The 10,409-nt window shown below is 47.3% G+C and overlaps 1 protein-coding gene across 1 annotated transcript in view; it reads right to left on the bottom strand.

The window, feature by feature from the left end:
* Positions 1-10,409, bottom strand: part of LOC309381090 (vomeronasal type-2 receptor 26-like) — a 108,542-nt gene that overhangs the window by 63,277 nt on the left and 34,856 nt on the right. The gene's annotated exons all lie outside the window — the stretch shown is intronic.

Here is a 10,409-nt window from a genome sequence, read left to right as displayed (position 1 = left end):
CTTTCCATTAAATTCCCAATGCTTTGGCTATTTGTTGGACCACATCCAATGTAAAATGGGATCCTCTGTCGCTGTCTATGTGCCTTGGGACCCCGAAAGGTGCTATGATTTCATGTAACAAGGCTTTTGCCACAACCTGAAGTCCACTTGCAGACGTTCAAATGGAACAAAAGCCCATGGTCTAGCTCCCGGTGGGGTTCTGGCAGTGTGCTTTGGGTTGAAGGGATGACAGGTATGGCAATCTTAAACTGCAGCCTTTGCAGCAAGGGCTAGTCCTGGCGCGTACCAGCAGCGTTTCATACTATCCACAAGCTTGTCCCTTCCCCAACAAGTACATTGGTGTAATATTCTTAGATGCTTTGGCACACAGAGTCTCAGCATCAAGAGTCTTTTGTCGGGGAGGTACCAAATGCCGTCTTTTAAAACAGCCTCCATCCCTCTAGTTCTTCTGGAGTCGCTGTTTTATACATTAGCTTGAAATCAACATCAGAAGGTAATTGTGCTCCCTGGAATCCATTGTCCGGTGGTAGGGGCCATAAAGCCGCTTCCTGTGCTACCTGATCGGCGCATCGGTTTCCGACTGGGATCAGATCCTTTCCCTTTGTGTGTGCTTTACAGTGCACCACCACTATGGCATCGGGAAGGTGTGTGGAGTTCATCAGACGCTCGACTAAAGTTGCATGGGCAATGTGTGTGCCTGCGGCTGTTAAGAAACCCCCCTGGAGTCAAATTTGACCCGTGGCATGCGCCAGTCCGAAACAATATCTCGAGTCCATGTAGATCATAATTTTTTGTCCCGCCCCAGTTCACAGGCTCTGATAAGGGCAGTTAGTTCTGCTGCCTGTGCACTATATCTGGCATGCGTGGGGCATGCTTCAAGAATGTCCGTATCAGTTACTACTGCATAACCACTTTTGCGCTCCTCTCCCACTACTTTGGAGCTCCCATCTGTATCTATGATGAGGTCCAGATCTTCCAAGGGAAGGTAGTTCAGATCCTCTCGTGGTTTTTCAGCATGGTGAACTACTTGGGAGCAATTGTGGTGTGGCGACCCATCGTCAGGGAGAGGGGGGAGAGTCGCTGGGTTAAGGGAATTTACCCTTTTGATCGTTACGTCTGAGGGGCTCAGGAGGATGGCTTCATACCTATTTAGTCTCTGTATGGTGAAACATTGGCACCCCGTAGGTTAAGGAGGGTGGCCACAGCATAAGGAACGTTTATGGTCAGGTCGTGTCCTAATACAGTTTCTTGTGCCTTCTCTAAAAGTAGTGCAGCTGCTGCTGCCGCTCTGAAGCACCCCACATTCCCCATTGCAGTGGTATCTAACTGGAGGCTGTAATAGGCAACTGGTTTGTTCCTTCCTTGGAATGGCTATGTGAGGACACCTGAGGCCACTCCTTTATTTTCATGTATGAACAAGGAGAAGGGCAACCGATAATCAGGGAGCAAGAGGGCAGGGGAGGACCTTAACTCCTGTTTGATGGATTCAAAGGATTCAAGTGCCTCTGCAGACCTCTCAGGTTGTTCTGGGGCATCGTCATGAGTCATGGCAGTGAGGGGACGGGTGAATTCTCCATATCAGGGGATCCAGGCGCGGCAGAACCCACTCATTCCAATGAAGCCTCTAAGTTGCCTTTTTGTCTTGGGCAGGTGTAGTTTTGTTATGGCCTCTATCCTGTCTGTTGTTAAGGCAGGGGTTTCTTTTCCTAGGATGTGACCAAGGTATTTTACTTCCCTTTGGCAATACTGTCTTTTCTTTGGGGATACCTTGTGTTCTTTATGCGCTCATGCCGTGAGAAGAGCTATGGTGTCCAGTTTACAAGATTCTAAGTCCCGCCCACATTGTAAGATGTCATCAACGTACAAAAGGGGGGCAGACACTTTTAGGAGGGTGACGTCTAGCAGATCCTGATATAGTATAGCGGAGAAGATTGCTGGAGATTCCTGCCCTGGGGCAGCCACGTCCATGTTAGTTGTCCAGCTTGCCAGATGAAGGCAAAGAGGAATTGGCTTTCTACATCCACTGGGAAGTTGAAGAAAGTGGAACACAAGTCAATAACGGAGTAAACTACAGTTCCCTCCGGAATTGAGCTCAGGAGGTGATGAGGATTTGCCACCACAGCGTGGCGGGGAGTGACAAAGGAGTTCACAAGTCTCAAGTCCTGAACCAAGTGCCATTTTACAGGGTTCATGTGGGGTTTGTGGACGGGGAGCAAAGGGGTGTTACAAGGGGAAGCGCAGGGAACTAGAACTCCCATTTTTAAGAATTCCTCAATCATCGGAGTAAGTCCTTCTATTGCCTCCTTTAGTAATGGGTATTGTTTGGTACAGGGAAAAGGCAGGTCTTTCCTGTAGTTCACCTCTACTGGGGTGGCGGACTCCAACTGATGTGGATTCAGTTCCCCACAGCTTGGGGGGGACCCCATTTAGGAGCTCAGGAGGAAGATCCAGATCTTTATTATTCGTCTCTTGTAAGATTCCTTGGAAGTTGAAGATAGATTGGTAAATCCCCTCCTCCACATTGTATGGTGGCATTTAGTTTGACGGGGCTAGAAGTCAATTTAAAAAAGTGTGCTTAATGGACAAAGGTCCAACTGACATTTTGGCAGCCTTGGAAAGGGGGCAAACTCTAGGAATCCCGTCCAGTCCCATTACGGTCCTGGTTTCTTCTCCTGGGGTCAAGTGACTATTTGTGAGAGTAGAACAGGTGGCCCCCGTGTCTAGCAGACAGTCGTAAGATTGTAGGATCTGAGGAAGATAATTGTAGAATAGGACAAAGGAAAGGAAAAGAGGCGGGATCTGCTTCTGATTGTCAATAGTCATTGTATTCCTCCATTACCATTTCGTGGAAGGGTTGACAGGGCAGTTTGGATGGTTGAAAGGATTGGTGTTATTGGGGAGATTCTTAGGTTGTGGTAAAGGAGGAGGAAGCACCCTTTGGGAGGACCCATAATCAGGGGGAGTTCCCTGAGCCTGGGGTTAGCCGGTTCCCTGTATTCCGGCCTCGGTGTCCTTGACTCTATAGTCTGATCTCCTGGGCCTGGATTCTTGGTGTCCGGTTAATAATGGGCAGTTCCTTCTGATGTGTCCTTCCTCATTGCAATGGAAACAGACACGTCTGTCTGTCTGTTCATGTCCTCTTCCCTTCTGTCTCTCCCTAGGAGGGGGAACCCCGGTTGTGTAAACTAGCACTTGTGGGGATTCTCCCCTCTGGTCCTCCCTTTTTTGTTCATCTCTTGAATTAAAAACTGACTTGGCAATAGAGAGGATCTCATTTATTGTTTTCCCATTGTAGCCAAGGTGTGCGTTTAATGCCTTCCGTATGTCGGCTGTGGCTTGGTCTTTAAAGAATCCCTTAACACTAACCTCATGTTGTGGACTTTCATGGTTGATCCCACCCCAGGTTCTGATTGCGGGCACCAATCAGGTATAATAATCGGAAGGGTGTTCATCGGGTCCTTGTAGGATGGCTTGGACTTTAGTCCAGTTTACTGTTTGCTGTCCTGCAGCTTGCAAGCCATCCAGGATAGCTTTCTTAAATATCTTCAAACCCCATATACCCCTGGTTGTGTTATAATCCTAGGCAGGGTTGTTCAGGAGGTTTTGGGCTGTCAAAGGGGGCATATCAGTGGGTCTGTATGCTTAATAGTTGTTGTTGTTGTTGTTGTTGTTTAGTTGTTTAGTCGTGTCCGACTCTTCGTGACCCCATGGACCAGAGAACGCCAGGCACCTCTGTCCTCTACTGCCTCCCGCAGTTTGGTCAAACTCATGCTGGTAGCCTCGAAAACACTATCCAACCATCTCGTCCTCTGTCGCCCCCTTCTCCTTGTGCCCTCCATCTTTCCCAACATCAGGGTCTTCTCCAGGGAGTCTTCTCTTCTCATGAGGTGGCCAAAGTACTGGAGCCTCAGCTTCACAATCTGTCCTTCCAGTGAGCACTCAGGGTTGATTTCCTTCAGTATGGAGAGGTTTGATCTTCTTGCAGTCCATGGGACTCTCAAGAGTCTCCTCCAGCACCATAATTCAAAAGCATCAATTCTTCGGCGATCAGCCTTCTTTATGGTCCAGCTCTCACTTCCATACATCACTACTGGGAAAACCATAGCTTTAACTATACGAACCTTTGTTGGCAAGGTGATGTCTCTACTTCTCAAGATGCTGTCTAGGCCTGTCATTGCCCTTCTCCCAAGAAGCAGGCGTCTTTTAATTTCGTGGCTGCTGTCACCATCTGCAGTGATCATGGAGCCCAAGAAAGTAAAATCTCTCACTACCTCCATTTCTTCCCCTTCTATTTGCCAGGAGGTGATGGGACCAGTGGCCATGATCTTCGTTTTTTTGATGTTGAGCTTCAGACCATATTTTGCGCTCTCCTCTTTCACCCTCATTAAAAGGTTCTTTATTTCCTCCTCACTTTCTGCCATCAAGGTTGTGTCATCTGCATATCTGAGGTTGTTGATATTTCTTCCGGCAATCTTAATTCCGGCTAGGGATTCATCCAGCCCGGCCTTTCGCATGATGAATTCTGCATATAAGTTAAATAAGCAGGGAGACAAAATACAGCCTTGTCGTACTCCTTTCCCAATTTTGAACCAATCAGTTGTTCCATATCCAGTTCTAACTGTAGCTTCTTGTCCCACATAGAGATTTCTCAGGAGACAGATGAGGTGATCTGGCACTCCCATTTCTTTAAGAACTTGCCATAGTTTGCCGTGGTCGACACAGTCAAAGGCTTTTGCATAGTCAATGAAGCAGAAGTAGATGTCTTTCTGGAACTCTCTAGCTTTCTCCATAATCCAGCGCATGTTTGCAATTTGGTCTCTGGTTCCTCTGCCTCTTCTAAATCCAGCTTGCACTTCTGGGAGTTCTCGGTCCACATACTGCTTGAGCCTTCCTTGTAGAATTCTAAGCATAACCTTGCTAGCGTGTGAAATGAGTGCAATTGTGCGGTAGTTGGAGCATTCTTTGGCACTGCCCTTCTTTGGGATTGGGATGTAGACTGATCTTCTCCAATCCTCTGGCCACTGCTGAGTTTTCCAAACTTGCTGGCATATTGAGTGTAGCACCTTAACAGCATCATCTTTTAAAATTTTAAATAGTTCAGCTGGAATGCCATCACTTCCACTGGCCTTGTTATTTGCAGTGCTTTCTAAGGCCCATTTGACTTCACTCTCCAGGATGTCTGGCTCAAGGTCAGCAACCACACTACCTGGGGTATACGGGACATCCATTTCTTTCTGGTATAATTCCTCTGCGTATTCTTGCCACCTCTTCTTGATGTCTTCTGCTTCTGTTAGGTCCTTTCCACTTTTGTCCTTTATTATGGAAATCTTTGTACGAAATGTTCCTTTCATATCTCCAATTTTCTTGAACAGATCTCTGGTTCTTCCCATTCTATTGCTTTCCTCTATTTCTTTGCATTGCTCGTTTAAGAAGGTCTTCTTGTCTCTCCTTGCAATTCTTTGGAAATCTGCATTCAATTTCCTGTATCTTTCAGCATCTCCCTCACATTTTGCTTGCCTTCTCTCCCCCGCTATTTGTAAGGCCTCATTGGACAGCCACTTTGCGTTCTTGCATTTCCTTTTCATTGGGATGGTTTTCGTTGCTGCCTCCTGTATAATGTTACGAGCCTCCATCCATAGTTCTTCAGGCACTCTGTCCACCAATCTAAATCCTTAAACCTGTTCCTCACTTCCACTGTGTATTCATAAGGGATTTGACTTAGATTGTATCTTACCGGCCCAGTGGTTTTTCCTACTTTCTTCAGTTTAAGCTTGAATTTTGCTATAAGAAGCTGATGATCTGAGCCACAGTCAGCTCCAGGTCTTGTTTTTGCTGACTGTATAGAGCTTCTCCATCTTTGGCTGCAGAGAATATAATCAATCTGATTTCGATGCTGCCCATCTGGTGATGTCCATGTGTAGAGTCGTCTCTTGTGTTGTTGGAAAAGCGTGTTTGTGATGACCAGCTTGTTCTCTTGACAGAACTCTATTAGCCTTTGCCCTGCTTCGTTTTGATCTCCAAGGCCAAACTTGCCAGTTGTTCCTTTTATCTCTTGACTCCCTACTTTAGCATTCCAATCCCCTATGATGAGAAGAACATCCTTCTTTGGTGTCACTTCTATAAGGTGTTGTAAGTCTTCATAGAATTGGTCAATTTCAGTTTCTTCAACACCAGTAGTTGGCGCATAAACTTGGATTACTGTGATGTTAAAAGGTCTGCCTTGGATTCGTATCGAGATCATTCTATCATTTTTGAGATTGCATCCCAGTACAGCCTTCGCTTTGTTGACTATGAGGGCCACTCCATTTCTTTTACGGGTTTCTTGCCCACAGTAGTAGATATGATGGTCATCCGAACTGAATTCACCCATTCCCGTCCATTTTAGTTCACTGATGCCCAGGATGTCAATATTTATTCTTGCCATCTCATTTTTGACCACCTCCAACTTACCCAGGTTCATGGTTCTTACATTCCAGGTTCCTATGCAATATTTTTCTTTACAGCATTGGACTTTCCTTTCGCTTCCAGGCATATCCGCAACTGAGCGTCCTTTCGGCTTTGGCCCAGCCGCTTCATCAGCTCTGGATCTACTTGTACTTGCCCTCCGCTCTTCCCCAGTAGCATGTTGGACGCCTTCCGACCTGAGGGGCTCATCTTCCAGCGTCATAACTTTTATATGCCTGTTGTCTTTGTCCATGGAGTTTTCTTGGCAGGGATACTGGAGTGGCTTGCCGGTTCCTCCTCCAGGTGGATCACGTTTGGTCAAAACTCTCCACTATGACCTGTTCATCTTGGGTGCCCTGCTCGGCATAGTTCATAGCTTCTCTGAGTTCTTCAAGCCCCTTCGCCACGGCAAGGCAGTGATCCATGAAGGGGATGCTTAATAGTTAGGTCTGCTCAAAGCTTTCCCTGCCTTTACCAGTATCTCCCTCTTCTCAGCTTCATGAAAAAGGGTTCCTAATAACATCTGCACATCAGCCCACATCAGATTATGAGTGGAAAAGTTAGTGGCTACTTGTCGATGGCATTTATCGGGGTCATCTCGAAGGGAAGGCATTTTATCCAACCAGTTCATTAAATTGGAGGTGAGGAAAGGCTGGTGGGTGAAAACAATGTGAGGCGGGTCTCCTGCTCTTGCCGGGGGTATGGGTAGTGCTCTGAGGGGGCGCACGGCCTCTACTTCTCCATTGACTAAGTTATTTCTGTGGCAAGTTCTCCTAGAGAGTGGTTCTTCACCTTCCTCATCTGAAGGAGCCCCCGCAGGCATAGCATTGGGGTCGGGATTAGCTTGTGTCCCCCCCCCCCGGCACAATCTGGAGAAGGTTGTTTGAGCTGGGATTTGTAGGTTTTGGGAGAGAGATTTGTAGGTTTTGGGAGAGATCAGGGGCAGGATTCCCCGGCCTGTCTAAGGCTCCTGCCCCGGCTCTGGCTCCACTCCTGGTCTGGATGGCAGGGGTCCCATTGGTTCAGGGTAGTAAAAGGGGATGAGGGACCTATCTAACTGTTCCTCTTGCATCCTGATTTCATCATAAGGAGGGGGTCTGGCAGTCCCCAGTACAGCCATCTGTCAAGTGATATGTGCTTGCTTACATTTAAAGAATTCGTGGGCTTCCACGAAGGCATTTAGGTAGTAAAGCTGTCGGGGGTTTTCATCAGCTAAGTAGGATCTAAGTGCTTCCATGTTCGTAACATTAAAAGAGCCTTGAGGTGGCCATTGAGACCCTGCCTCCAGGTGATGGATAAAAGCCACCCATGCAAAGTTACAGAGGTCTCTCAATTTGGACTTGGAAAGACACTTTCGCCCCTTTAAACTTTTCCAGTTGGAGAGGACAAACTGGAGAGCCGTATCAGAATCCTCTCTGGGGCAAAAAGGATTCATGGAAGCCTTGTTGCCAGGAGGAGTCCAGCTATAGTGCTTGGAAGGTTGAGCTCCAATTTTACTTTTATACTGGGGGGGGGGCGTTGCTCAATAACAAGCTATACAATGAGATAGACAAACAGATACAAGAGAGGGACAAAGAGGGGGGGGGGAGAAAAGAATGTCCTATCAGTATTCAGTCTAACACTCAGGTGCCCCTCGTGGCCCTTTTTGGGCAAATTCCAATGGATTGGACCAGAGAAGGCTAGCAGAAATCTAAAACCAGGCAATCCCTGCCTACAATTAAAACCACAGGCAACTGGCCTGCAAACCACGGGTCTCTTAACCTGGAAAAACAACAGATCCGGAATTCACTCAGAGCTGCTTATAAAACAAACTAATCCTAGTGCGGGGCCCTGTCTTCTTCGGTGAACCTTCCGCTATACCGTCCACAACAACCTCCTGCCTGATTTCAAATGCTAGATACAGGATTCCCTACTAGACACTTGAACATTGCAATGCCAGATTGGGACCCGAGAAATCAAAAGTTTGGAAAGGAACAAACAACCTTGCGTTCTCAGGTACACGAGTCATCCCAACAAGGGTCGCCATGCCAGAGGTGCGGCTTCATTTGATTTAAGGAGAAGAGTATAGGAGTAGGTAAAGTCCCTTTGACCTTCTCTGGCCGTACTCCGAAGGATCGGGTTGAAGGGTATCCTTCAGGAAAGTGGTGAGTTTTCCACGACGCTTTCTGGGCAAACTCTGACGGATCGGGTCGAGGAGAGAGAAAAAAAGGTTTTCCACGACCTTCTCTGGCTGTACTCCGAGGGATCGGGTCGGAGAGAGAGAGAGATATTTCTATGACCCTTTCTGGGCAAACTCTGATGGGTCGGGTCGAGGAGAGAGAAAGAAAAAGGTTTCCCATGACCTTCTATGGCCGTACTCCGAGGGATCAGGTCGGGGAGTGGGAAAAAAGGAACGCTTTGGTTGTCGTGGAGATGTTATCCTTCCACCCCCTCCCAGTGCACTAATTTCAAACCATACTCATGCCCTAGGAACATCCCTCGTGGATCCCAGGATCCTTAGTTGGCCGGCTTGACCTTGCCTTTGCTCCTCCTGGCTGAGCCTTTGGTGACAGTTGATTACCTCCCACAAAGGGAAGGCAGGGAGAGAAAAAGGATCCCTGGGCTAAGGTTGCCCAGTGGCGCCCGATCCCCTCTATCTCCCCCCTCGTCTTCATAGGAGAACCAAGAGTCCCTGAGCACAGTCACCAAACTGTTAAGGGAGAAATCCAAGGGCTCCCTTGGACAAAAAGCAAGGACACCAACCAGGAAAATTGGAGCAAAACAGCAGCCAATAGGCTTGGTCTTTATTAAGACTGTCGTGACAGGACTCCAACACACTGCAAGACAAAGCAAGATGGAAGCGCCAAACAAAAGAAGACCCCAACTTTTATTAGTTACTAATCCCCCATGCTACACCCCTAACACTACATCATAACTACATCATAACTACATCATTGATACATCACAAAGAGGAGGGGTTGATGTGGTAACCTGAGTGTCACCTGTCCGGTTCCTTCTTTCTCCCTCCCCATGAGCACATTCCAGAGGACAAAGAGGAGTTCACAGTTCCCTGCTCCCAGAGGGAAGGGTTGGTCACTGTCCTTTGTTTTGGTCCATACTGAACCCACTTCCAATGCAAGTTCTTTGTAATTGAAATGGTCCACTTTCTGGCACCATCAGTGTGGGCACGCCCGCTGGGGTGGGCTCGCTGCGGACATGTTGGTACGCTTGGGAGCTTATGGCTGCCCTATGTCAAGCCTCCCCCTTTGATAGTCCTTCTTCCAAGGTGCAGAACAAAAGTGGAACGGTACAGATCCGATGTACAGCTGAATTTCTTTGAATTTATAACAGAAACACTACAGAGGTAAAAACACTTTCACTCCAAGAGGAAACACTTGGATACATTCGGATAGGACAAGTCATGGTCAATTAAACCCAGATACATTGTATTAGCAGCTGTCAATAGTTACTGAGAGGTAGACATCGGCCCTGCAGTACCTGCTTGGTCGCCAGAAGGGGCGCTATTCAGTTACATTCATTGGCTGGAGCGCAGCAGTTTATTTGCATAGGGAACTGGTCTACCTGTATTGAAAATAGCAAACGGGCTTCCGTGGGGATAGACTTACGATTCAAGCGCTTCCTTATTTATGGAAGGCTTTTCAAATAAAGTTTATTAAAGGAAGTGGTGTGTGTGTGTGTTTTGTGTGTGTGTGTGTCGTGCTTGTGCAACTGAATGATTGGGGGGGTTCCTGCAACAGGCCAAACTCTGCCCACTGCTTGATTTATGCCAAATGTTAGAGCAGCATTGCAAACGTGTTTTCCTCCAGCTCTGCAGCTGCTACTTGAGGATTCAAGACGCCAGAAAGTTATCTAGGTGAGATTTCTTCCACTTATAATTATCAAAATCATAGTGATTTCTTCTTCTAAAAGCCCAAGAGATATTTGCAGAGATTGCATCTGAAGCACCAACAGCATGACATTATTAA

Source organism: Podarcis melisellensis (assembly GCF_964234715.1).
Source record: "Podarcis melisellensis genome assembly, chromosome: 12".
Lineage (NCBI taxonomy): Eukaryota > Metazoa > Chordata > Lepidosauria > Squamata > Lacertidae > Podarcis > Podarcis melisellensis.
The sequence above is the reverse complement of the archived record's forward strand: the minus strand, read 5'-3'. Positions and strand labels throughout refer to the sequence as shown.